At 35.9% G+C, this 6,000-nt stretch overlaps 1 long non-coding RNA gene across 1 annotated transcript in view; it reads right to left on the bottom strand.

The window, feature by feature from the left end:
- Nucleotides 1-3,369: 3,369 nt before the first annotated feature.
- Nucleotides 3,370-6,000, bottom strand: part of LOC149135448 (uncharacterized) — a 109,300-nt gene continuing 106,669 nt past the window's right edge. The window contains exon 3 of the long non-coding RNA XR_016241865.1: nucleotides 3,370-3,606. This is a non-coding gene — a long non-coding RNA (uncharacterized LOC149135448). The remainder of the gene's footprint in view (nucleotides 3,607-6,000) is intronic.

Here is a 6,000-nt window from a genome sequence, read left to right as displayed (position 1 = left end):
TGTAATCCTTGACTGAATTATTTATCTTATACATAATTGTAAAACCTCAGAATGACAGCGGAGGAGAAGTGAGAATGTGTGATATTCGTAAATTTTCAAATGATATTACTAAGTGAATGAATACGAGAAACAAGAGGGAATATACAGCTGCTTACAGTTTCATATAATATTTAGCTGCTATTCTCTTCAGACCTTTGATGAAGCAAAATATGTGTGTGTGTAAACATCTAAGTGACTAGCTCATAGCTAATTTACGTTAGGTATATTTGAATGGCCTTAATGTACGCTTGATTAAATTTATAAATCCTACACAAGCTTGTTCCTCCTGATAATTTCCTGTTCAATATAATCCTGCTAAGGACGATGGGCATCTCGCAATAGCTTAGTATTAACTAAGATTGAATTATAAACATAATTATACACATTTTATGTTTTATATTTCTTTTACATATCTTTGGACGCCTAGGCTTATACAGAGTATGTACAGAAATTGTTTCCTTTTGAATTTTTAAAGATAATATAATTCATAGAAATAAATTTTAACTGTAATAAATTTAGAATTGAATCTTAAATGTTCTGCACTGTACAAGCTGTTTTACTTCCTGAATAAACGTAGCTTTTTAATATCTCAGGATTCCATACATTGTTTTAGGTAGGGGAGACCGGGTCTAGTTATTATATATATATTTTTTTGTTTTTTGCCTTGGCACCCACAAAAATGAACACAGCTGAAGTTCTTTTCAGATTTAATTAGTAAAACATCTCTATTTATTGTTATCACCAGAATAAAAAAAAACAGAAATTAAATAACATTAATTCGACAGGTTCTAATTAATGAGGTGTTGTCAGCTGTAACAATTTCCCCCGAGTGCGGAGTACGTTGTGACACTTTCTGGGGTACTTTGTTACAATTGTCGATAACTCGGAATTATGTTAACAAACAAGTTTAAAATGAATACGACTCCTCCTTCTTGCATCTAGGAAGTATTTTTTTTAATTAATTAACTTTGCTTTGAACAATTCCATATCCTAACTGTAATAATGAGATTCCTCATCAGCCAATTTTCCCATTGTTACATGTGCCATGTAGTCGGAATCGTCCTCCGTTAACCTCTCACCATACAGATCACACAGAAAATCCTGTCGTCCATCGGTATAGCCTGTGTGGGTGCCCGGTTTTTAGAGGTCATGCATTACACCCATTCTTCACCTGGAAGGGCGATGGAATACCAATCTGAGCAGACAAAGCATTTCCAATCGGTGACTTGCTTGCCTCGAGGCTGCTTCCTTTCGCCTTTAAATGTTTTAGTTGACTTTCTTTTCTCCTTTGTTGCCTTTTCTATACCAGTTGCCTTCTTTGGTTTGGAATTCCGTTCGTTTATTTCATCCACTACGCGCTGTTTTACGGTGATTAAGGTTAGAATGGCTGTTTGGCACCTCTTGCGACTTGCACGGTTTCGACATCTCTTCCTGAGTGAAGCCTTCTTTAATGGGCGCAACATCTCTGGGCTTGTAACAACATCAGCAGGAAAACTTGGGCCTGGTGTAGGTTGGTTCGTTTGACCGTCTTGACGTTCATTGACCTGGTCACCTAGTTGAACATCTGACTGGTCATTTGGCTACAAGTTAGGCTGGTTACCTGCCTGAATGCAAGGCTGCATGTCAACATGGTCGTCTGGCTGCACCTCAGACTGATCTTCAGCTTGTTTTGGAGCAGGACCGTCTGTGACGTAACATGGAAGAAAATCGTCATCACCAAAGACTTCCGTGTTAAAAGGCCGGATGCTACTGACTTGAAATCCTTTCTTGATTTTGACTGGTGTGCACGCATGTGGAAAGGCCTCCTTCAAGATCACCGGAAAGACGTGAATTGTCATCGTTTTACCTGGGTGCGATTTCATCCATCCATCACACACGCCCTATTCACGTACTTCTTAAGAGAACCACAAACACTCCCATCGAGTGACAGTAGCTTATGTGAGCAGTGCAGGGTGATGATAGCAGAAAAATACCATTGTCTCGGTAGAAATCAATGATATCCAACGAGATATGGGAGTTGTGGTTATCAAGTAGCAACAGGACAGGATGCTCTTTGCTGCCACGAGTGTGCTTCACGACGTGTTCCAGAAGTTTAAGAAAAACTGCTTCATCCATCCACTTGGATTCGCTGATCTACAGCAACCTGTTGGCCCGTTACTAACTAATTATTGCTGAAAGGTTCCTGGCTTCACGTAAGAGAAAATACAGAAAGATCAGTTATGACTTTATTCAACGTACTCTCTTTTCCGATTCACATAATTTATGCAGCGGTCCTTCAGACATTTAAAGCCCTGTATAAGAACTCGGAAATTTGGGCCACTAACCAGGCCTCTTTCCGATACTGTTAACGTCAGGATTTTTTTTACCACGCCCTAGTATTGTGTTGTAGTTCTCAAACATGTTTCATAATATTTCAAGTTGATTGGTCGGACGTATCTCAGATAAGCCTAGAAAAATTTCCTTGTCAATCGAAGAATACTACCTAATTATTGAACTCAAATCTAGTTATACCCTTATATTAATACCAAAATAGCCAAACAGAAATTAGTTGAGAATTTACTGATCTTCTAGAAAACAAGATCGAAAGAAAAATAGAAAATATACAAAATAGTTAGTGGCATCCAGTGGCATGATATCTACAGATTCTTGTATGAATTTGATTATTATATACATAGGGTATACCGCATTGTTCTATTCTTTCACAATGTATTGTTGTTACAATGCGATCTAAAATCTTGATGAGAAACAACTGTTATATTAAGTATAACGTTTTCAATGAATGTTTAATTGGAGCAGATGGAGTCATCCTATCACCATTATAAGCTGCGAACAGAATAAATACACTGGCGCTTAGAGTATATATTTGAGAGTAAGACAGCATTAATTGATCAGAACTAAGCCCCCGGTCATGTGACACTCGCGAACAACTATTCAGTGAATGCATGCCTTAAGATAACCCCAGTTGCACATGTGAGTGTTTACATTGAAGCTCCAATCATATCCTTCTGCCTAAAGAAGTGGTCATATCCGATATAAATATATATTCCGGTTGTTCAAGACAGAAACTGTCTGAGAAAAACAGGATAACAATATTTCGAAGGACTCATGGATGAGCTTACCCGAAATAACAAAAGCAATTTCCTCACAAGTGTCACCTTAAACGAAACAAGTAATACGACCAACATCGTTAAATATTTGACGACATGTTCGTTGACGTAATAGTGTTACTTCAAACACAACATTCCCTTCGTAAAAGCCCAAAGAATTTAAGATAAAATGACCAAGTAATGTTCTATATTTATAAGTCGTAAGGTGGTGTGACACAATTTAATGCGTGATGGTAGCATACAAAATTCAAATACGTTATCGAATATACTCGGATGCTCTCTTCGAATTGATGGTTCTGCTCCAATAAGACTTGCTGTTGTGCATCATATTATCACAAAATGAATGAGAAATTGAAGAAATATATTTGCTTTGGTTTGTATTGCATATCAGAGCTTCTTTAGAGATTTCTTCGATAACTTTACATTTCATGAATATTTTCACAGGTTTATGATTTTACATCTGATGAAAGAAAAGGAACGATGAGAGATGAATTTCAATAAATCACCAATACATGTGGTACTTAGTAGTTATCCAATGCATGTTCATTTCTCGCAAAAAATGCAAAATTATTCACCAAGTTAAACATCTTCATTTATCCTATAGTTAATATATGTAAATATATAATCGAAATCAATGTATATTGCATGGAAATTTGAAACAATCAATAGGATACACTCATTAATGAAGCGTAAAATATGCAGTTTTAGAGATTGTTTTGAAATGCCAGAGCAGTGTAAGTAGTGCTGTAATAATGTAACAAAATGCATTTTAAGTATTCATTTTGAATTCATGTCCTGAATACACTGATAATGAATCTCAAAAGCCAGAGCTAATAAACGCACACACACACATACAAGAAAACATACACGCACAGGCACATACAAAAAACACAAGTACACACATACACACACACAAACAAAGACGTATCTATACATATACAAATTTAAAGAAAATAAGACGAAGACAAGTGAGGTGATAATAAGCAGGTGTATTGGTTTGACGCTCGGGAAAAAACTGAAAATCTTTTAATGTTTCGAGCCTACGTTCATCGACAGAAAATTTGGAGAAGTGAAAATGGAGAGAGAACGAAAAATAACAGAGAGAGTAAAAGTGTGTAAGGATTAACGTTTCAATATATATATATATATATATATATATATATATATATATATATATATATATATATATATATATATATATATATATATATATATATATATATATATGCCGTCACTGGAAGTATGCATTCGATCAACACGTACTGTCTTTAAAACTAATAATAAAATATAGAATATAATCCTTGGTATAGGCTCTGTAGGGACAGTATTACCAAGAAAGAAAGGTATTGGTTTCAAATATCAGATGAAGGCCAACCTTTCGGAGGAGGAGTAGATAAGTCGATTTCATCGAAACCAATGCTCAACTGGTGCTTATTTTATTGTTCCTGAAAGGATGAAAGGCAAAAACCACCTCAAGGGAATTTATATCCAGAGTATAAAGAGGAATGAACTGCCGGTAAGCATTTTAAACGTCGCTGTAACGATTCTGCTAGCCTACCATCAAAGAACTAACGATTTTGGGAAGTCACATGAACTAACGATTCCAGAAAATTTATAATAATCAAGTACATAGGGTAGTTTTCTCCTTGCTTCCATACAACGCTAGATACAGTTACTTTACAAAAGATTTTAGATGAACGCCTGCATTGTTTTACATATCTCATAATCACGTATAACCTAACATTATTAAAAACATATATTTAGTGGAAACAAACTCTTTATATACCAAATAATAAAAAGAAGAGTGTTAAAGCCGTCGGAAACATAGATTTCGGCAAAATACGTAAGTAAATTTGAAGTAAATTTTGCCGAAATAAGTTATCAAATAACTAACCTTACCTTAAGTTTCAAATGTTTCTCTGTGAACTATTAGGTTGTTACGAAAATTATGGCCAATTTCAGAAATAATTTTCTTGTGCAATAATTAACAATAGAAATGTTTTGATTAGTCAAAGTAAGAGCCGTGAACATCTATGCATCTCTACCATCGATCAACGAGATTATTTATGGCTCGTTCATAAAATAAACTTGTTGGCTTTGATGCTAATATATCGTAGAAAGCTGATTCCACCTCTGGTTTGGACCTCAAATGTTCATCACTTAAAAATGTGTTTAAATGCTTTAAAAAATGGTAATCAATGGGTGAAAGAATAATAGAATGTGAAGGAAGTGGTAAAGCCTCGTCTACCGAGTCTGTGCGTTTCTGTAGCGTTATTCGTACATCATGAGGCTTTGTATTATTGTTGAACAGTATTGGGTCACGCTTATTTATCAATGCAGGTCTCATTTTTTGCAAGTCAGCATGGATTTCAGCGAGTTGATTGCAGTAAACCTCTGCTGCAGTGCTCTGATTGGCTTCCAGAAAGCTGTAATGGACAACTCTAGTTACAGATCACCAGAGAGTCACCATAATTTTGCTGATGCAACTTCGGCTTTAGGAAATGTTTTGGGGGAGGCATCACGATCAAATCATTGACCTGAGTGTTTTCGGTAATCATAACGGATCCACTTTTCGTCACAAGTGACTAATCGCAGAAAGAGCTTCGAGCACACTTCAAAATGCCGAAATTTTTGGTTTTCATTGAGCTCATGTGAAACCCATGTATCGAGATTTTTCACCTTACCAATCTTCTGCAGATTGCGTGAGACCTTTCCAATACCGACACCAAGTGCATGAGACATTTCTCTGAAACTGTGACGTGAGTTTTGTTCAACAATTGCTTTCAATTGTTCATTTTCAAGACTGCATGGTCGTCCTCTGTTTTCTTCATCGTCAAGGTTCTCATTACCACTA

This window comes from Octopus bimaculoides, chromosome 5 (genome assembly GCF_046866305.1).
Source record: "Octopus bimaculoides isolate indiv1 chromosome 5, ASM4686630v1, whole genome shotgun sequence".
NCBI lineage: Eukaryota > Metazoa > Mollusca > Cephalopoda > Octopoda > Octopodidae > Octopus > Octopus bimaculoides.
Note: the sequence above shows the minus strand (reverse complement) of the source record. Positions and strands in the feature narration are given on the sequence as shown.